Below are 23,948 nucleotides of genomic sequence, written 5' to 3'. Positions count from 1 at the left end.
ATAACAAAAAATGTTTAATGGTCTTGATGATAGTTAAAATCTAACAGTCATGGGTATCATTAAAATAGTAGCCTTGATGACACATTCACTACAACTGCGAGCTTATGAACACGGTTTCGGGTTCTATTATGCAAATGAAATATGACCCATGTGTGGCATGATTGAAATTCTCCTATAAATGAGTTTGGGCACTAATGAAAACAAATGATAATATGGTAGAGAGAATTGAACTGTTTCTCTCGGGGTTCAAGATCAAGGCCAAAATATTCTTCACGATCTTTTTGCAAACGACTCTTAAGAAATAAATTTGGCTTGAATTTCATTGTTTTTGTGAGCTGTGTGCTTGAACACATCAGGTTGTTTACATTAGCTGTTGCTGGGAGGACGTTCATATCTATGCTGGAAGTGTTTTATACGAGACTTGACGATGGTTTAGTTTTTGTTGTATAATATGTACAATTAAGGATCAGAACACTTCCTTGCCTTTGGTGTTTTTTTTTCGGTCTTTGAGCATTGGCTTTGGTATTTGTAAGATGCAGCAGTTCAAAAGCTGTTTAAGAAAAATCGTTGGGCATTGTTGAAGTTTGGCGTTGACAGTATTATGCTTTGTTACGTAAAGTAATTCTAATGAGCAATGTTATTTGTTGAGGAAACCAACAGAATATACTTAAATTCGCATGCAATGCACAATCAATTCTTGAGCTTTAGTATTGGCAGCCAATAGCATATTCTGCGTTTTAGGCGAATTTTCATGAACACAGATGACCTTAATCAGTATAAAGTTATCCAAGTAAGTGTTCTTCGTTCGGTGCTGCAAATTCTAACAGAATATGCATGGCCTTATAGTTGTCTTCTTCTCCTTCAGATCAAATATCATTTGTGTATTGAAGACCTTACCTGCAGTATGTCCAGCCGATTCTCTGAGTTCATATATCTGTATTCCATCTGTTGTACGCAGGTTGATGCACAGTTCGAGGAAAGGTGGAATGCTTGCAATGTCCGAGGATGGGAAGACGAGGGTTCCGGAACTGCACAGACGTTGGTAGTGCAACCGCTTATTGTCGTAGATGATTATTACAGTGTAGAGGAGCTCATGGAGCTTGACCCTGATCGTCTTAAACAGGTGCATGTGCTGTTGAATTTCCTTTCAATTGCAGTGATTGCATTTCGACAGAGGTTGCATGCGACTCATTCCAACGTGCGGGAATTCATTCTACTGAGAGTTTGTCTTTAGTTGATCCAAATCTAAATTGCCCGGTCATATATGAGCATGATTGTGGATAACAGGTACGAGTTTGTCGCTTTCTGCATTAACGATGAAAAGTAGTTGCTGCCTTCTTTTAACCTGCTCGCTCTGTTGTGTCGAATATTGATGCATATGCTGTTATGTTCTTAAATATTTTCCGCCTCTAGCAGCTATAGGTTTAAAGATAGGTGGCACTCCTCATCAACGCGTGAAGCAGCTTTTTCTCACCAAAGATAGTACGAGGTTTAAGAATAACTAGTCCACCATCTTACACGAACGGGTAGAAATTTCTTATTAACATGGTTATGATTGCTTTTCATTGCACCAAGAGTTTAGTTCACCGAATTTCCACTTGATTTCAGTGCGATTCACCTTCAGTTGCTTAGGACCGTTGAACCATCAGATTCACAATCATGTACTTTTGAAGGCTCGTTTAAAATGTATTAGTGTATTGGAAAGCTTGGGTGGCAGGGATTTTCTTTAGAATCGCTAGATTGTAAGCATTTTCTCAATTGTTTCCAGTCCTCTATTTCTATGAAATCAGATAACACGGTTCCACCGTCGGTTGTTGCTTTGAAAATATTGCTTTGGCTTAGGTGAAGGAGCAGCGTTTGCGTCAGCTTTTGCGAAAGGTATACTTCAGTGACTTCGGCGTGAACGTGGTTTTTTTAATAAGTAAAATGAAAAACATTTCAACATAATTTTTTACTTAATAAAAATAAATAAAAAAAAGTCGTTATATTGTGCATGTCGTTACTGAGTTTGGTTTATATGAAAATATGTATATTCTTGTGCAGCGGTTATCAAGTTATGTTGTAGTGTTTTACAGTTTCTACTCTTTTCACATCGAATGTGTTAAGAATCCTACTGTAAAGGTTGTGAAATATGACTGATGCAGGCCATAGAAGAAACGATGTTACACGGAGAGAAGAAGCAAGCCCTCACCTGTAAAGAGATGGAAGCTGAGCAGGAAGAGGTTTCCTGTTTGATAAGGTAAATCTGCCTCTTCGATCAATTCTGAGTTGGCCTATAATCACCTTTGTGTGCTTTCCGATTTGTCCTAAAAAAGCTATACCTGCATCGGTAAACCTGATCTGCTCAAACTTCGTGGGTCAGCATGCAAGTTCTCTTTGGGAAAGGGTTCAAAAGACACGAGGAGATAACAAATGGCGTCCAGATCTAGAAGCCTCTGAAGGCCATGTTCGCATTGCCTCCAACAACAAAACGTTCTCTGATTTGCAACAACAGGGACTTATTAGAGTCATTTGTGATTTTTTTTGCTTGGTGCTATGCTTTCCATATCCCAATGTTCTACAGGGCTGCCATCTGAGTGAAGCAGTCTCTTGAACAAATTTGTGAACTTCAACCCAGTGAAAGCGTGTGCATCGGCTGGTGTTGCGGTGGTTCACAAGTGAATATTTTTCTGATCAAGGTTTCCTGGGCATGAGAAGTGTCACCACCTCCCAAGGTCCCTATGTCATGTTTTGCGAGGGGCTGTGGGTGCGTCATTAGGAAATCTAGAGTTGTAACATTCAGAAGATATTTTTCGGTTAGCAAATTACGTTTGCAAAACATTTCCGCTCTATCATCGGCCACTGCGACGTGGAATGTTGCTGGAAATGACTTCCAACGATTTAGTTTCTCATGATTTTGCAAGAAGTAAGGTTCCCAGGTTTTTCAAGAAGACACAATTTTGTCGTTGCAGGACTGACACATTCAGAGAGAAGTTTCTGATTCAGGCCAATCCACCATTCCTGTCTCTGCAAAAAAAGGCCATTAAAATTGCAGGGAAGTACTCTGCTCACTCTACATTTTCGCTTTTCAAATGTATGCAAGTTTATTTTTTTATAAGTTCCCTTTGATCGTTTGCCATGAGCATCTCTGATCTCATTTCCTGGTTGGTGGGTTGTATCTAGGACAATCAAAACCAATACCTTTGGGGTGGGAAATGCATATAAATTTTGAGCAATAATGGGGTTGTCTAAAACACCGAGAATTTGGTACTATCATAGCATGCTATTCTACATTGAATGAAGGGAAGGGGCTGGAAATAATAGCGTGGATCTGATGGATGGAGATGCAGCCTGGAGTAAGTGTACAAATCTCCCGCTCAACTTTCAAGGAAGAATGACATAAATTTCAGTTTTCGATTGGGAGAGTGAATTGGCGCTACAAATTGGTACCCTTTCAAATAATGCATTTGGTACGAGATCTTGGAAGTTTAGCCGAAACGACTCTACAAAATAGTTACTATTATTATTATTTAATCAATCATTTTTTTTAGTAAAATTTAATGTGGTTTTCATACCATGTGGTTTGCTTTCAATGATTTATTGAAGTAAAATGGTTTGTCTCTCAATCTTTGATTTGATTCATTAGTCTTTAATTTTATTTTATTATTTTTTTTACATAAATTATATCACTTAAATTATAAAAAATAAAATTTTTAAAAAAATAGGTACAAAAATAAGTAATAAGTATCATTCAAATCTTTAAAAAAAAAAAAAAAAAAAAAAAATGTTGATGAATTTCCATCTTGATTTCTAAAATGAATTCACTTAAGACATAAATGCTAATGTAGTAGAAGAACATTGCCACCATATAGAGATTTTTGGATGTTTTTATGATCAATCTACTCTATTTTATTAAAATATTTTTATCAAATCATTTTAAGTATTAATAAGTAAAAAAATATTCCATGAAAGTGAGCAAGTCTTTTATTCATTTTTATATATAATTTTTTTTGTATTAATTTTATGAGATTAGATCCATTTTGAATTGTTTGACATCATCAAAGAACCTTATTTAATCAATAACCACTATGGAAGAAGTCAATAGAGAGCATTAAATGACAAGAGAAGGAGTTACATATGTTCTAAAGAAATGAGTGATTTTCAGGTAGAAAAACCATTTTATTATTATTATTATTTTCTTATATCAATAAATTATATTTATATCTAGTACTCAACATGACAACACATAGAAAGTACTTATATTCTCTATAATTTTTTTATTCTTACTGAATTTTTGACAATCTTTGATGCAATAAAAACTAACAATAATAATAGATGTAATAAGGATTGAATGAATTTTTTTATTTATTTTTATTTTTCCAAAGAAAATATGTGGTCCAATCTCTTTAATTGATCCTCTAATGACACTCTTTCATAATAAAAGTAGAGACATAATATTTCCATCTAAATTTTATTATTTATACCATACATCATGTTGCACCTACCACACTCCAATTACTATATGTCAACAACACATTTCATGTATGCATTTTGGTAGAAAGAAATATGTGCTCTCTAGAAACCCACTCTCAACAGAGTTATAATGAGGCACATGTATTATCCTTGCTCTAAAACAACAACTCCATCATGTTAGGTGTATTTGAGCATTGATTTTTATATATATATATATATATATATATATTTGAACGCATCAAAAAAAAAAAAATAAATAATAACAATGTGGTGGGTGCAACACAATGCTGGTAGAAATAATAAAACTTTGGTGGAAATGTTATTTTCTTATATATATATATTTATTAAGTCACTTATCCCTTCCTTCCACCACCCCAGTTTCTCTCACATTCATTCTGCATTGTTACATACAATGCCACTATTTACCATAACTGCTAATGATCATGATTTTTGAGTTTTAAAATATCAATAACATGACAATTCCATTCACATTCTAAAAAATATTTTTGTCCTGTCATTTCAGAACTAAAATAATGATAATTAAATATAATGTAAGAGGTTGTTTGTGAATAGACCGGTCAGGCTGTAATGAAGAGACACATCCTTTAACATGCATTTTGGGTGTTTTTAGTTTTTTGAATTAATTTTTATTTGTTTAGTTGTGTTTTTGATTTCTTAATTACTTTTTTGACTTGGCTCCTTTTGAACCATTGCTCCAATGAATAGTTGGATGATTGGTGGGTGAAGTTGCATGGCAAATAAAGGGGTGTAGGGGTGTACATTAGGGCATTAAGTGATGATCAGAAAGATAGATCATTATCATCATACTTCACCTTCTTTGTAAACCCTAAAACTGACATTAAACTTCAAAATAAAACCCCAATAAAAAACCAAGGTGTCAAAGATGCAACCCCATCTCCTTAACATATTTTTAATTCATTTACATTTAAATTTCTTTGTTTGTGGGTGTGAAGGGCCTTGGTGGTGGTACATATGGGATATAAGCATTGACTTTTTGCAAACTTATAGAAATGGGTGTAGCCATGGTGGTATTATTATTGTTGTTATTATTGGTACTACAATCACCAACTCTAATGTAGGTATGGGAATGTGGGAAAGCCCAACTCTTTGTTACCACAAACACATGTGACACATTATGATGTATTGTTATGGGATGCATTGTGATGTATGATGTGTTGTGAAGTGTGATGTGATTTAATGTGTGATGTGATGTGATTTAATGTGTGATTTGATGTGATGTATTATGGTCCTTTGTATCATATAGCATACATGTGCATGTCTTGTGAGCACCTTGTAAGTCTTTTGGCTAGTGAGCATGTAAGGCTGTAGATCATGTCATAAATACATAAAAAGGGTGTAGAAAAACACATAGAAAAAATAAACCAAGTGAACAAGAAGAAAAAGCAAAAAAAAGGAAGAACATGGGAGGTGCTTGTGGATTTGACCAAAAAAAAAAAAAAAAAAAAAAAAAAAAAAAACTTCAGAAAAGGTCTAATTGGCAGGACAGCTTTGCTTGCTGTGGGCCAATTACTTTCCCAAGGTGTAAAAAAGAAGATTTTTTTTAGTTAAACAATATATAATATTATCACTATTATTGTAAAAGAGGTTGAAAAGGAGGAAGTACAAATTGCAGAATTGATCATAATTATTCTGTAAAGGGAGTTGCTCTGCTCTGCACTAAAGACAGAGATAATATGGTGGTAGACATGGAATCATGTTTTGGCAAACATATTAATTACATTATGACAGAAATTAAAATTTTATAGGCTTGGAATTCCAAATCAAAATTTAATGAATGGTAGGATTCTTTTTTTATCACATATTTGAGCTGCATGATAATTTTAATAGAAAAATGTATTTTAGAATATAATTGTGTTTTTGTTCAAAAATTAATTTTATTAGAATTTGAAGCAGTGGTTGCTGCACAGAGAATAATTAGTGTACTCTGGGTACATTCATTGGTCACTTCAAAACCATGTTTTTTTTTAACAACTACATGATTAGCTAAAGAATTTGTAATTGAACTTAAACTATACAGTTTTATTTTGTTTTTAATTTTTATATTAAAAAAAACATTTCAAAGAAGTATCTTTGATAAAAGAATAAAGATATATTTTTTTCTTTTTTAATATTTTTATTGAACATGTATTTTTTTTAAATTTAACTTTATTTTTTGAAAAAAACAACATAAGTTTTTGGAAAAAAATATATTCTACATATTAATTTTTAAAATAGATATATGTAATACAAGGCATTCTAGAAAGAGAATAGATCAATAATAATGCTATATAAATATTAAAAATAAGATAGACATAATATGTATAATATAAAAAAATATAATAGATTTTTAAGAGAAAAAAAATCTATTATAAAAATAAATTTAAAAATCTTTATATTTAAAAAAAATTAATATAAAAATGATACATAAAAAAATTTCAAGATTTTTGAAAGAAGTAGTGAATTTTTAATTCTTTAAGATATGTAGCAAAATATGGTAGAAGTGATGTTTAAATGCATTCATTACTTTCTACAATATAAGTTACATAAATTCTTTATACACAATTTTCTTTTGTCCTTATAGTGACCTAAATTTATAACTTATTGATATAATGCCAAAAAAGAAAAAAAAAAAAATCACATCCCACTTGTCAAGGATATGAAGCTCAAAAAAAGAGAATTTCAATATATTCTTGTGTCATTCAAAAAGATAAGAAAATTATTCAAAGATGGTAATATATTAAACTAGAATGGCTATTGCTAAAGATAAGAAGACTAGAAATTCTTGAAATAAGACTAAAGACTAAACGAACATTGATAAGAATGAAGAAGGCTTTACTCTTACTTCTATATATACTATCTAACTAGGAGCTATGTGATAATTTTCTATAGGATCTTTAACATAAGTTGACTTTGCTAGATACTTGTTTTAACTTGCAAGGCAAGTTTTTTATATGTATGCCACATAGTTAGTTTATTTTGTAAGCTATTAATACATATAGTATGTGATTAACTTGTTGATTAAGTTTCTAACCTATCAATCAACTACAAATACTTATAAAGTCAAAACTACACCTATAAAGCTTTTTTAAAAGATATAATGAAATTAATCTATCTTTACTTACTTCTATTTAATCAAATAGTTAATTATTGAAGTGAATATATATATATATATGTCTGTGATATTATTCTTTTTTTTTAGAAATGAATTCTACAAGGAGTGATTATCATCATTTATGGATCTTGCTATTCTTCATCTTAATTTTAATGGATGTTGTAGATAAAAAGTCTCAACCTTCTTTATTGCATTTTGAAGATTTTTTACTGGTTCCCATGTGCATTCACTAATATCATATCCATGCCAATGAATAAGATATTTGAATGTATTTTGGCATTGACTTGAATCTAAGACTTCTACTATTTTGAATTCTTGATTAGTATCTAATTCTATAAGAGAAAGTGGCATTTGTCTTCTTTTCAAGATATTTATTGACTTATATGATTAAAAAAGAGACATATAGAATATAAGATGGATCTTCATAAGCTCTGGTAGATGTAATTGATAAGCAATTGGATTGACTTATTTATAAATAATAAAAGTTTTAAGCCTACAATAGTCCAACTTATTATAAGGATGAATAATCTTGATATTGTGACAAAGTAATCATATCTTGTCATCCACATTGAATTGTGATTGTTCCTTATAATAGGTATTTGTATTAATCTTTTGTCATTCTTGAGATCCCTTTAACTCTCTTTCATTATTGCATATAGTTTTGACAAACAATTTGTCAAATCTTTCATTATAGGATTATTAATTTTTGAAAAGTCAAAAGTATCAAGTCATGAATAATAACCATAATTAAAAAAAAAAGATGTTTATTGAATAGAAGAATGTATCAAATTATCGTATCAAAAATCTTCTAATAACAAAAAAATTGTTTAGTCATCTTGATGATAGTTGATGGTATATTTCAAATACTAGTCTAATATTTGATTTTTTTTTTGTTTGTCTATTAATTTAAAGATAAAAGACAAAAAGAGCTTTATAACCACCTTTAAAATCTTAAAAAATATTTTTTAAAATCTTGATATAAATTGAGTTTATTTATCTGATATAATATTTTTGGTTAATCTATGATATTGATAGAAGTTGTTAAGAAAAAAATTAGTCATTTCTTCACCTATGAAAGATTTTATACATGATAAATAGAGTGCTATCTTGATAAAATGATCTATTATTTGAGATAAAATTTCCTTCTAATTTATGTGATTTTTGAAGTTTTTTTTTTATTGATCTTGGTGCATATTTAGATACTTGTGTTTGAATTATGGTGTTTTACATTGGAATTTCATTGAATTTGTAGTTAATATTTTGATATATCTATTGTATAGCTTTGAAGTTGGATGTCTCCTAAGGTTGTGCAAATATGCTTGATAGCTATATCTTCAATTTTAAAGAAAAAAGAGACAAATATCATGCAAGAGCCAAGGTAATATTATGTGATGCATTGAAGTTGTTGACTTGGTATCTATTTTAGCTAATCAAAATATAAGAAACATATAGAAGATTTAAGTTAAGATGATTAAAAACTCTTGAAATAAAACTAAAGTTTAAAAAAGCATTGATAAGACTAAAAAAGGCTTTACTTTTGCCTCCATATATATATTTTCTAACTAAGAACTATATGGCAATGTTCTATAAGACCTTGAGCCTGTATTGACTTTACTAAATACGTGTATTAACTTATAAGATAAGATTTTATATGTATGCTACATAGGTAGCTTATTCCACAAGCTACTTATATGTCTAATAAGTAGTTAACTTGTTGACCAAGTTTTTAACCTATCAATCAACTAAAAATACTTCTAAAGTCAAAACTCCATTTATGAAGATTTTAAGAAGCTTTTCTAGAAGATATAATGAAATTAATCTATATTTATCAATTTCTACTTAATTATATAGATAATTATTAGAATAAATATATATGTTTGTGACATTATTTTTTCTTCTAGAAATAAATTCTATAAGGAGTGGTGTAATATTATATAAAGTCTTATTTGAGAATATAATAGGTACTTGATTATAGAAGGTAAAAGAAAATTACAATAATAAATGTTAATAGCTCTAATAGAATCATACATAAATTTTAATTAAAGCTTAATAAATATAATCAAATATTGATCAAGTCTAATTAAAATTTCAAATAAATTATAAAAAAATATAAATAAAATCCTAAGTAAATCCTAATTGAATTCTAATTAAATTCTTAACAAATCCTAAGCAAATCCTAATCAAATCCTAAACAAATCTTAGACAAATCTTAAATAAATTCTTAACAAATTCTATAGTAGATTGAAACCTTTATAACTAACAATCAAACTATTGATTTCAACTAAAATTTTATAAACCTATCAACATCTAAGCTAGCAACAAATAAAAACTTTTTGAAGAAGATCAAATTTACAAAATAGAATATAAACTCTAAAGTTCGCTTGGATGTTGGTTAACCTTCTTCTTCAGTCTTGATGCCAATCTTTATGAGCCAAAATTTCTTAATTTTATTATTAAATACCTCTCAAAATTCACATATATGTTGAAAATCAAGTCTACTATCTATGCACATAAATTTCACCTCAATGAAACTAGCAAATTGCTAAAGATCTTAGAAATCCTCATTGACCTTCAAAATCCTATTTTTGAGACTTCATGCCACTAGAACTTCAATAATCTTTAATTTAACCATTCAATCATGCTTAAGTTTATAATACATAATAAAACAATTATAATTACAAATCCACAAATTTTTATTTATAGATCTCCTACCAAACTTACAAAATTCTTTTAAAAGTAAGCACTTGTTTAATTTCATAAAATTAGATTCATTAAAAATAACCTTGACTTTGCAAAGTTCCTACATAGTCATTACAAACTGAAATTGTCTAAAATCAATGCTCAAAACCTATAACCAAAGACATCCTACAAAGCCTCTTTTTAAATTTTACTTTTTTATTTGCAAAAGAACCTTAGATTTGCTGTAGGTATGTAGAGTTGTGCCTTGAGGTTTGATTATGATCTTGGTTGGCAAATGGTCCTTTCTTGGTATCAATTCTTTTTTAATTAAAGTAAGTATTGCTAAAATTAATTATTAATTTCTTTATACATATGTCTATAATCTTTAATTTTTTAATCTTTTTTATTTATTTATTTATTTATTTATTTATTTATGATCCTATAAAGTCAATAGAAGTCTATTTTGGAATATGGCAGTATTTGCACTTTTAATATTACTATCTTTGAGCTATTATATATATTTTAAAGATAATTTGTTACAATATTTTGAATAAGATCTTCTATAATATAATATTTTCTTCACTTTTCTATTTATTAGCCATGTTACATCACAACATCTACCTTCTTATCTCATTAATGTAGAATGTTCTTTATCTTGGTCAAATTTTTGATCTTTAATTATTTCTATTTTTATTTTAATTTCTAATAATAGATTTAATTATTAATTAAAATTATATTCTATTATTGTACTTTTATGATGAATATAAAATTATGTTCTACTATTAGATTTAATTATTAATTAAAATTATGTTCTATTCTGTAACAAGTATGTTCTATTATTGTACTTTTATTTGATAATATTATATCCAAACCATCTTTTATGATTTTTTTTAATAAAATTTTATTGAATCTTAATTATTTTTATAACTTTTTATAGAATTCTACTTCTTTTTATTAGATACTTCTATAAAAAAATATTTTGAAGAAAATATCCATATGCTTTCTTTCAAATTTTCTTAAATTCTTTGTTTGGCCAATCTTCTTATCGCTGTTGTGATGTAACCCAACTAATAGATAAAAAAGATGAAGAAATTATTATTTTATAGAAGTTCTTATTTCAAATATTGTCACAAATTATCTTAGAAGATAGACAATAGTCCAAAAGAAAGTAAAACTAAAGATATAAATGCTATCTTTTTACAAAGTAGGCTTCTATTTACTTTTTAAAGCCATAAATAAGACAAAATAAAGTAGATTAGAAAAATAAAGGATATAAGCATATTTAAGAAGAAGTTAGAAGTTGATTTAAATAAAAATTAACTCAAAAGGGCAAAAATTAATACCTAGAGAGGATCGGTTATCAACCTAGGTAGAAATTAGACTGTGAGGTACAAAATTAAGACTGTTTGATAGCTTTGGGATTTTTTGAAAGTTTTGAGAATAAAATTTGAAAGAAAACTTAATAAGATTTTTTAAGCACTAATTTTAAATGATTTGAGTGTGTAATGACTTTATAAGAGCTTTGTAAAGTCACAATTGTTTTTCGGTGATTCTAGAATTTGTAAAATAAAAAAGGTATTACATTTTAGAGAATTTTGTGAATTTGATTGTAGATCTATGGTTCAAATTTTAAGAACTTATGTGGTTATTTTTCTAGAGTGTATGTTGTAAGTTTGAGCTTGATTGATTGGTTGAATTGAAGGTTATTGAATTTTAAGTAGATTAAGGTCTTGGAAATTGGACTTTCAAGAGCAGTTATGATTTCTTAGATCTTTACCAATCTATTAGTTGGATTGAAGTAAAATTTATGTTTGAAGATAATAGACTTAATTTTCTATACATATGTGAAATTGGAGATCAATTAAATAGTTTAAAAATGAGATATTGATATTGGAAGTTCAACAATTAGATTAGAATAGGAGGCCGATCAATATCCAAGTGGATTTTAGGATTTTTCTTCCATTTGATAAGTACAATTATCTTCAAATTTTTTATGTTTATTTCTAACTTAGTTTTTGAGAAGTGTTTAAAATTTTAAACAAGATCAATAGTTTAATCAATAGATATTGAGGTTCTAAATTATGCTAGGATTATGTTAAATTGCTAAAGTTTTAGTAAAGCTTTGGTTTAGGGTTAGGATTGAATTAGAATTTAGGATTTTATTAAGATTTGATTAGAATTTAGGATTGAATTAAGATTTAGGATTTGGATTAGGATTTGCTTAGAATTTAGAATTTAGAATTTAAGATTTGCTTAAGATTTCATTAAAATTTGATTAAGATTTAGGATTGGATTAGAGTTTAGGATTTGGTTTAGGATTTTCTTAGGATTTATGATTTAGGATTTATTTAGGATTTAGGATTTAGGATTTGGCCTAGAATTTGATTGAAGTCCATTAGGATTTTGATTAAGATTAAATTAGGTCTTGGTTGAAATTTATTAAGGTGTATTTGTCATTATTCTAATTTTTCTTTAGGATTTTTAAGAAATTCTTTTAAGATTTATTGTGGATTTCTTTTGAAATCTTTTAAGTTTTCTTATTGTTTTTTTTGTGATTTCTTTAAGGTTTCTTTTGAATTTGATTAAAGCTTGTTGAGTATTATTAAGATTTAATTAGATTTTATTTAGTTTTCTATTAGAATTAAGATTTTGTTATTGTAATTTCTATTCTACCTTCTATAACTAGGTACCTAATGTATTTTTGAGTAAGACTTCATATAATATGACACTGCATTAATTTATTTAAGTATTTTTTTATATACAACCATTCACCATCATATAATTCTTTTAAAAATAATTCAAGTAGTGTAACCAAATACAATCCATCCCTTCTTACATACAAAGTTGAACAAAAGTTGTTGCTAATATTTTCATCATCATCAATCATATCATCTCCATTATTATATTGTAGTCAAAATAACATATATATAATCACATTATCTTTTTTCAAAATATACTTGAATTTTAGATTCATAAATTTTATGTATACAATCTATCTTAACATTGTAATATTTTATATAAAAAAACTAATAATCACACCTAATAATGGTAAATAATTTGTTTCAATAACCACCATTGTATCAATCAAATATTCTTTTTTATTTTTTATTCTAATTATTATTCTTAATAATTTCTTTTTTATTTTTGCATAAGCCTTCTGATAAGGATTAAAGATCTTTGCTCTAAATCTAACTACATATCTATTTCCTTCCTCATCATCTCATTCAATTGTCCATCCAATTTCTATTGGAGTAGCATCAACTATTAGTACCACTAGTCTCTCTAAATCATTATTATTTTTTTTTTAAAATTAGTGGTAAAGAAAGGAGTTTCTTCAACTTTTTTATTACCTTACTTTGTTCAATACTTCATTGAAACTTCTACTCCTTTCTTAATAAAAAAAAAAATATAATAGCTTTGCTATATGTGTAAAATGTAGAATTCAAATGTGATAAAAAATTTATGATCCTAGAAACCTTTAAACCTCTGATGTATTTGAACATTCTTTCATCCTTTGAATTGCATCTACTTTTTCTATTGATGGCTTGATTTTGTACAGTCCACATATATGCTTTACTACTAAAACTTCTTTTATTCCAAACATTGATTTTGTTTTTGATAAGATTAAATGAATCTCTTTCAATCTTATTAAAATCTTTTCACAATCATTAATATAATCTACCACAAACTTCTTACATCTCTTTGAATCCAAAGTCTCATCTTTTCTTTCTTCTTTATATTTATTAATTGGTACATCATCTAAGAAAGACATTGTTATACTTGGAATAAATTTTTTGAATATCTTATACATTCTATTTATCATGTGTGCTAAAAAAATTTATAGCTCTTTGTAATAATGTGCATATTTTGATCAATCCTAATAGTCTCTTTATAGTTTTCAAGTCTTTACTTTGCATTGCCAATTGAAATTGATCATATTTCAAATTGCCATTTTTCTTAGGTACTGTACACTACTAATTGGAATATAGTGCAATAAATAGTTTTAAAACTTTCATCCTAATCTTTTCATTGAGTAATTTGATTAACTTTGGCAAATGAGCCTTTGAAACTAGAATTGGTCTCAAATTCCATGGTTTATGTGGAATTATAAAAATAACCATAGATGCTACAATATTTGAATCAACGCACCTTATCTCATGTGATTCAAATGAAAATACCTTATTATGTCATGAAAGCATTTCTTCAAAGCATCTTTCTTTATTTCTTGTCAAAAAATCCTCATATCCAACTTTCAAACCATCTAATGTCTAAATTCATGATTAATTTTTTTTGGATCTCTAAAATTAGGTTGCATTGAAGTCTTCTCAATATTCTTTTTTAAAACCCAAAATTGGATTGTACATTTATTATCTTATCACCACCTTCAAAGTCTAAATCTAATAATATTTAAAAATTATCCATAATATCACCAAAGCAAGATTTTTCAAATATCCTTGATATATATTTATCTTCATTAATCACTTTATATTTCTTCAATTCATGTTTCATATTTTTGATAATTTTTTTTTAATTTTTTTAAATTATTTATATTTTGAATAAAATATATAAATTTTGTTGTTGTATTATATGAAGTCTTACTTGAGAATGCGCTAACCACTTGACTAAGAAAGATAAAAAAAATTACAACAACAAGTCCTAACAACTCTAATAGAATCATATATAAATTATAATTAAAGATTAATAAATATAATTAAATATTAATCACTTAATTAAATTTTTAAATAAAATATAAAAAGACATAAAAAATCTTAAGTAAATCTTAATTGAATCACAATAAAATCTTAAATAAATCCTACATAATGTCACGGCCATAATCATGTAAGCTAATAATTACATATAGAAATAGGTAGAAGTAAGTAAAAGTAGATAAAAGTAAGTTAATTGTATAATATTTAATATAGAAGCTTACTAGAAACTTCCTAGACGTTGCTTTGACTTCATAGGTGTCTTTAATTGACTTTTTGGATTAGAAACGTGGTCAACAAGTTGGCCATGTGCCACACATGTTGTTAGCTTGAAGATCAAGCTAACTATGTGGCCCACACGTAGAAAAACTTGCCTTGTAAGTCAAGGCATGTGTCCTACAAAGTCAACACATATTGGAGGTCTTATAGAACGTCGCCACATAGCCCCTAGTTAGATAGTATATATAGAGACAAGAGTGAAGGCTTCTTCACTCTTGTCAACTCCTTTCTTGCTTCTAGTCTAGATTCAAGAGTCTTTAGTTTCTTGTCTTGTGGCAATAGCCATTCTAGTTTCCTTTTAATATACCTACTTGTTTATATTTTGACTTATTATATCGAGATAGCCTTTTTGTGTATATTTTCCCTCATCGAGTCTTTGTCCTTGACAGATTGACAAGAGTACACTTACAATATCAGAGCTTTGTTTTTTCTTGAGTAAGAGTGGATTACCCCTTTCTCTTGACAAGACATAAGCGTATTAGAAGTTTGCGGATTACCCACTTCTAAACTGATATTGTTCTTAGTATCTTCTTTGTTATCAAGCCTTTCTTTTCTTTTGTCTTGAGCAATATCAAACAAATTTTTCTTCTTAGTGTCATTATGGCAGAGCTTGTTGAAATGAAGAGTGCAATGGCACAAATGCAAGAGCAAATGAGGGAGTTAATGCTTGCGATGCATCAACTCAATTCACCAACACATGAAAGAACAAGAATAGCAGAAAGTGGAGATATAGAGATGATCGGAGCTGCTTCAACATCTACAACAAATCACGTTCCTTCTCCAATTGTACAACACCCTATAAGTACTAGAGAACCAAGAATTGCCTTACCTGAGAAATTTGATGGTACGAGATCAAAGTTTCGAGGGTTCATCAATCAAGTACAATTGGCAATTGAACTTCAACCACAAAGCTATCCAACTCCAGGATCACAAGTCAGGTTTATTGGCACTCTACTTTCTGGTTCTGCATTATCGTGGTTTTCGTCTTTTCTTGAACAACGAAATCCAATATTGGACAATTTGGAAGCTTTTTTGGCGGAGTTTCGATCTATGTATGGTGAACACGATGCAACTCGTGTTGCAACAAATAAGATCCGAATTCTGCGACAAGGAAATTGCTCAGTAACAGTATATGCTTCACAATTTCGACAACTTGCAATTGACATCAAGTGGGATGATGCTGCACTCATCAGTCAATTTCTTTATGGATTACAATACGAAGTAAAGAAATTGATGCTCAACTTACCTGATCCTCAAACTTTGAGTCAAGCAATCGATTTTGCAGTAAAATGTGATAATTGACTTTTTGAATTTCGATCTGAGAATCATTCACGGGAACCTCAACGTTATTACTCAATGGCAACATCAACATCTTTGCCAAACGTACATTCGGAAGTAGAAGACATGCAAATTGACGCGGTACGTTTTAAACCTCTAATTGAGCAAGAAAAGATTCGTCGTCGTCAAGAAGGATTATGTTTATATTGCGGAGAACCTAAGCACACTGCTCAACATTGTCCAAAGAAACGACGCAACTATAAAATGAGGGGTACGACGGTCAAAGAAGACAACATGTCGGAAAACGGATTCGTCCAGCTACAATAGGGACCGTGCAGCTGGAACCTTGTACAATTCCTAATGAAGGTCCTATCCTCTCCTCAGAACCCTCTCCTTGTTTTATAATAGACTTATATTTAGGACCTAAGAATTACAAAGCCTCTGCTTTATTAGATTCGGGAGCCTCAGCATGTTTTTTAGATGAACAATTTGTTAAAAGTCGTAAAATACCCTTTGTACAGAAACCTATACCAGTACATGTAGAAGTCATAGATGGTCGTGCCTTGTCTTCTGGAGATGTCACTCATGAAACTCATCCTATAAAAGTAACAATAGACGGTCATGATAGCTACATAGCTTTTAACATAATTAAATCCCCGTCCAATCCAGTTATTTTAGGTTTATCCTGGCTAGAAAAATATAACCCTCGAATAGATTGGAATTCACGTAAACTTGACTTTTCCAAAAGCATTATTAATAGTTCTACGAACCAAGTAAAAAATTATAAGTCTAGTATAGTAAAACCTGTACTGATAGGTGCAAAAGCATTTATACACGCAGCAAAAGAAGGATCAACTTTTGCTATTTATGCTGCACCTATTTCTGAAAACGTAAAGACTTCAAGTGGCATTCCAAGTCAATATCAGGAGTATCAAGACGTTTTTGAGAAAAAGAATGCAGATATTCTTCCTAAGCATCGCCCATATGATTGTTCAATCGACCTCAAGGAAGGAACTCAGCCACCATTTGGACCAATTTACAGTTTATCGCAAGATGAGATGGCCGAACTCAAGACATATATTGACGAGAATTTAGCGAAGAATTTCATACGCCATTCAAAATCTCCAGCAGGAGCTCCAATTCTATTCGTAAAGAAAAAAGATGGATCTTTACGAATGTGTGTTGATTATCGAGGACTCAACAAGATCACAATCAAGAACAGGTATCCATTACCTTTGATATCAGGACTCCTTGACCAGTTGAATCAAGCTAAGATCTATACAAAAATAGATCTAAGAGGAGCATATAATCTAGTACGTATCAAAGAAGGAGATGAATGGAAGACTGCATTTCGAACCAGGTATGGACATTTCGAATATAATGTCATGCCCTTTGGACTCACGAATGCACCAGCTGCTTTTCAACATCTCATGAATGATGTATTTCGTGAATTCTTAGACAATTTTGTCGTCTGCTATCTAGACGATATCCTGATCTATTCTAAGAACGTCGAAGAACATGAAATATATGTTTGTCAAGTATTACAAAAACTTAGAGATGCAGGATTGTACGCCAAGATGGAAAAGTGTGTATTTCACACTACTCAAGTTGACTTTTTAGGATACATCATTTCAAATGATGGTCTCATGATGGATTCTAAGAAAGTCCAAACAATCGTGGATTGGAAGATTCCAAGGACGGTAAGAGATGTCCAATGTTTCTTGGGATTTGCCAATTACTATCGGATCTTCATCAAAGATTTCTCACGAGTTGCAGCTCCACTTACACGCTTGACTAGTAAAGATAAATTTCAATGGAATCAAGAAGCGGAAGCAGCATTTGAAGCCTTGAAGACATCGTTTGTCTCTGCACCAGTCTTATATCGTGTTGACTTTTTCAAGGCATTTTTTATGGAAACAGATGCATCAGATTTTGCCTTGGGTGCAGTTTTATCACAAATGGGAACAGATGACAAACTCCATCCGATAGCTTTTCATTCAAGAAAATTCTCAACAGTCGAGATCAATTATGAGATCCACGATAAAGAACTTCTTGCGATCGTGGATTCCTTTCAAGAATGGCGTCATTATCTAGAAGGCGCTTCTAATCTAGTCACTATGTATACAGATCACAAGAACCTCGATTATTTCATGTCAGCACGCGTGTTGAATCGTCGTCAAGCTCGTTGGAGTATGTCTTTGTCAAGATTCGAGTTCATTATCACTTATCGGCCAGGAAAACAAGATTTATCCGATGCCCTATCTAGACGTTCTTATTTTGCACCAAAAGAAGGAGATGCAGCTTTTGAGCAACAAAGAACGGTCCTCTTGAAACCGGAGCAATTTCATCTCCGAGCAATGAAATCAACATTGACTGTTGATTCAACTTTTCTCAAGCAAATCCAGTCCAGTATGTCCTCAGACCCTCTTGTTTATGATATCGAGAATAATTCTTCCAAGTCTCATGATCCTTCTAAGTTTGAGTTCAAGAATAATCTATTATATTTTGAAGGATGCCTATATGTTCCAGAAGGAGAAGCTTGTTTACGTGTTCTTCAAGCACGTCATGACTTTCCAGCAGCAGGGCACTTTGGATATAATAAGACTTTGGAACTCATATCAAGAGAGTTTTAGTGGCCACAAATGTGGAAGTCAGTCAAAGACTTTGTACAATCATGTGATATTTGTTCAAGATCAAAAATTCCTTGTCATCGACCTTACGGACTTCTTCAGCCATTACCTATACCAAAACAACCATGGTCTTCTGTTTCTATGGATTTCATCACAGATCTTCCAAGCTCAAGATCTTATGATTCTATATTTGTGATAGTAGATCGTTTCACCAAGATGGCACATTTTGTGCCATATACAAAATCTATCACAGGTGAAGAAACAGCTAAGCTTTTCATTGATAATATCTATTGCTATCATGGATTACCTAAAGATATCATATCGGATAGGAGAACTCAATTTGTGTCAAGATTTTGGAGGACCCTTTTCAAGATTTTAAAAGTGGACATAAAGCTATCTTCGGCTTTCCATCCTCAAACTGATGGACAAACAGAGCACGTAAACCAAGTCTTGGAGCAATATTTAAGGTGTACTATCAACTACCAACAAGATGATTGGACAACCCTTCTGCCATTGGCAGAGTTTGCTTATAATAATATGGTACATTCTTCCACGCAACAAACACCTTTCTTTGCCAATTATGGCTATCATCCACGACTTGATACTTTTGATTTTTCAAAAGTTGATAATCCTGCAGCAGAAGATATGGCAAATCGGTTGTCAGAGTTACATGCAATAATGAAGACACAATTGAAGGAAGCTCAAGAACGACAAAAGATAAACGCAGATCTATATCGTAAGGAGCAACCACAAATCAACGTGGGTGATAAGGTATGGCTACTTCGTCGCAATATCAAGACTACTCGACCTTGTGACAAGTTGGACTATCGTAGGCTTGGCCCCTTTTCTGTTTCTGAACAGATCAACCCAGTTGCATATCGGTTACATCTACCGGAGTCAATGAAGATCCATCCTGTATTTCACGTATCTCTTCTTGAACCATATAAGACAGTGGATATACAAGGAAGAAGACAAATGCCACCGCCTCCTATAGAAGTAGATAATAATGAAGAATTTGAGGTGGAAGAGATATTAGACTCAAGGCGGCGCCGAAATAAGCTGGAATATCTTGTTCATTGGCACGGATATGATATTAGTGAACGCACATGGGAGCCATCCAGGAATCTAGCAAATGCATCAGCTAAAGTCAAAGTTTTTCATCAACGACATCCATCAAAACCAAGATGAAAATCTCTCTTATAAAAGAGACAAGATTGAGACAAGATAACATTCAATTTCCTATCTTTGTTTGTAACTTCTTTACATTTGTGACGCTAATTAGATGGAGAGCCAACAACCAGCGGATTCAACTCAAGAACCTTCGTTTACTGACCTGCCGGACGAGACATTACGATTGTCACAACCTTCAAGACGACGCAATCGAGATGAAGATCTTCAAGAACGACATGTTCTTCCTCGAACAGATGGTGAGATATAACGCGTTTGGTATCACGATTTGGGAAGGGACTCTCGATGTTTGGTGATTTTGCTAGAGGTAGGAACAACTCCTGATGGTGTTCGAAATATTCTATTCGAAGGAAGTTATGAAGGCCTGAATAATGATCAAATAACTGGGTGGTCTTCCTGCCCTGGTATGGGACACTACCGATGGTTGAGAGGCCCTATCAATCATCTTCGAAGAGAACAGAGATCAGAGTATGTGGCGAATATAATTCGTCGCATCATAGATTTCCTCAACATATGATGACCGCTCCTCGTGGAACTCGTCTCTAGAAGGGGGGGTAATGTCACGGCCATAATCATGTAAGCTAATAATTACATATAGAAATAGGTAGAAGTAAGTAAAAGTAGATAAAAGTAAGTTAATTCTATAATATTTAATATAGAAGCTTCTTAGAAACTTCTTAGATGCTGCTTTGACTTCATAGGTGTCTTTAACTGACTTTTTGGATTAGAAACGTGGTCAACAAGTTGGCCATGTGCCACACATGTTGTTAGCTTGAAGATCAAGCTAACTATGTGGCCCACACGTAGAAAAACTTGCCTTGTAAGTCAAGGCATGTGTCCTACAAAGTCAACACATATTGGAGGTCTTATAGAACGTCGCCACATAGCCCCTAGTTAGATAGTATATATAGAGACAAGAGTGAAGGCTTCTTCACTCTTGTCAACTCCTTTCTTGCTTCTAGTCTAGATTCAAGAGTCTTTAGTTTCTTATCTTGTGGCAATAGCCATTCCAGTTTCCTTTTAATATACCTACTTGTTTATATTTTGACTTATTATATCGAGATAGCCTTTTTGTGTATATTTTCTCTCATCGAGTCTTTGTCCTTGACACATAAATCTTTAAAAAATATTAAAAAAATCTTAGACATATCTTAATCAAATCTTAGATAAATTCCAATAAAATCCTAATTAAATGTTAAATAAATTCTAAATAAATTGTAATATAATCTTAAAAAATTATAAATAAATTCTAATAAAATTCTAAACAAATCTTAATCTTAAATAAATTCTTAAAAAATCCTATGGTAGATTGAAACCTTTATAATTAACAATCAAACTATTTATTTCAATTCAAATTTTGCAAACCATTCAATAACTAAGCTAGCAACAAAAAAATATATTTTGAAGAAGATTGAACTTTCAAAATAAAAGATGAGTCTTAAAATCTGCTTGGATGTTGGCCGCCTTTCTTCTCCAAACTTAATGCCAATCTTCCTAAACAAAAAATTCTTGATTTTTTTATTTAATACCTCTCAAAATTCATACATGTGTTGGAAATCAAGTCTAATATCTATGTATACAAATTTCACCTCAATGAAACTAGCAAATTGTTGAAGATCTTAGAAACCGTCATTAACCTTCAATATCCTATTTTTGAGATTTTAAGCTACTTAAACTTCAAAAACCTTTAATCTAACCATGAAATCATGCTAAAATTTACAACATGCAATAAAAATAATTATAGTCACAAATCCACAAATTTTCATTTATAAAACTTCTATCAAGATCAAAAAATTCTTCTAATAGTAATCCCTTATTTAATTTTACAAAACTAGATTCATCAAAAATAATCTTGACTTTACAAAGTTCTTACAAAGTGATTATAAATTCAAATTATCCAAAATCAATGCTCAAAACTTATAATTAATGAAAACTTATGAAGTTTCTTTTCATATCTCACTTTTAGATTTTTAAAAGAACCTTAGAATCACTGTAGGTATACAATGTTGTGCCTTGGGGTCTGATTTTGATCCTATTTGGCAACCGGTCCTTTTTTGGTATCAATTCTTTTTTTTGAAGTAATTTTTGCTAAAATAAAATCTCAATTTTTTATATATACGCTTTTAATCTTTATTTTTTTAATCTAATTTTTTTTACTTTATTTATGGTCCTACAAAATAAATAGAAGCCTATTTTATAAAAAGGTGGCATTTAAATTTTTAGTTTTACTACCTTTTGACTATTATCTATATTTTTAAGATAATTTTCTATAATATTTTAAAATATGATCTTTTATAATATATTATTTTCTTTACTCTTTTATTTATTAGCTATGCTTCATAACAACAACAATCATCATCTTTCATAAATCTTATTATTCTTTAACTTGGTTTTGATGGATATCATGAAAAAAAAGCTTCAATCTTCTTTATAAAATTTGTAAGATTCTTTGGTAGTTTTTATATGAGTTTATTGATATCATATTTGTACAAATGAACAAGATATTTTTACCTATTTTAATGTCACCTTGAATTTAAGATTCTTCCACCTCAAATTCTTGATTAATATTCACTTCTATAAAAAGAAGTGGTATTTATCTTCTTCTAAGATATTCACTATTTTACATAGCTCAAGATAAAACACCTGGAATATAAGATCCATCTTCATAGGTTCCAATAGATGTAATAAATAAGCAATAGAATTGACTTGTTTACAAATAAGAAAAGATCTAAATCTATGATAGTCTAACTTGTTACAAGCATAAGTAGTCTTGATATTGTAATGAAGTAATGATACTTTATCATCCATATTGAATTGTGGTTGTTCCTTGCAATAGACACCCGTATTGATCTTGTATCATTTTTGAGCTTCTTTTAACTATACTTTTATTATTATATGTAGTTCTAAAAAATAATTTATCAATTTTTTTGCTTTAATATTATTAAATTTTAAAAAATCAAAAATATCAAGTCTTAGATGATAATCATAATTAAAAAATGAAGGTATTTCTTGAATAAAAGAATATACCAAATTATTATATACAAATCCTACCAATGGCAAAAAAATTGTTCAATCATTTTAATGATAGTTGATAGTATATCTCAAATATTATTCAAAAATTTGACTCATCTATTGTATTTGCCTATCAATTTGAAGATGAAAAGCCAAAGAGAGCTTTATATCCACCTTTAAAATATTTAAAAATAATTTCCAAAATCTTGATATAAATTAAGACTTCCTATCCAATATAATATCTTTGAGCAATCCATTATAGTAACAGATATTATTAAGAAAAAAAATTAGTCATTTTTTTACTTGTTATAAATTTTATACATAGTGCAAAATGTGCCATATTGATAAAACAATCTATTATCATAAACATAGAATTATATAAACCTCAGATTAAAAGATTTGTGATGAAATCTATAGAAACAAAAGATCATAGTTGTTTTAGAATAGGTAATGGCTAAAGAAGTCTATAAGGTCAATGACAAAGATTTTTTGATCTTGAAAAAATATCAAATGTTTGTATAAAGTCTTTGATTGCCTTTTATATTTAAAGCCACTAAAAATCTCTTTATATTACCTTCAAAGTCTTATTGT

The 23,948-nt window shown here is 30.0% G+C and overlaps 1 long non-coding RNA gene across 2 annotated transcripts; it reads left to right on the top strand.

Annotated features, from left to right (window-relative positions):
• Positions 1-476: 476 nt before the first annotated feature.
• On the top strand, positions 477-3,605 carry LOC149989142 (uncharacterized). 2 transcript variants are annotated; one of them, XR_016503277.1, is made up of 3 exons: positions 477-1,878; positions 2,145-2,239; positions 2,363-3,605. It is a non-coding gene; the product is annotated as an uncharacterized LOC149989142 (long non-coding RNA). The 2 variants fall into 2 exon arrangements; XR_016503276.1 differs by lacking the exon at positions 477-1,878 and having other exon boundaries at positions 1,892-2,239.
• The last annotated feature ends 20,343 nt before the right edge of the window (positions 3,606-23,948 follow it).

The sequence above is a fragment of the Physcomitrium patens genome, chromosome 6 (assembly GCF_059467195.1).
Source record: "Physcomitrium patens ecotype Gransden chromosome 6, ASM5946719v1, whole genome shotgun sequence".
NCBI classification, from domain to species: Eukaryota; Viridiplantae; Streptophyta; class Bryopsida; order Funariales; family Funariaceae; genus Physcomitrium; species Physcomitrium patens.
Note: the sequence above shows the minus strand (reverse complement) of the source record. Positions and strands in the feature narration are given on the sequence as shown.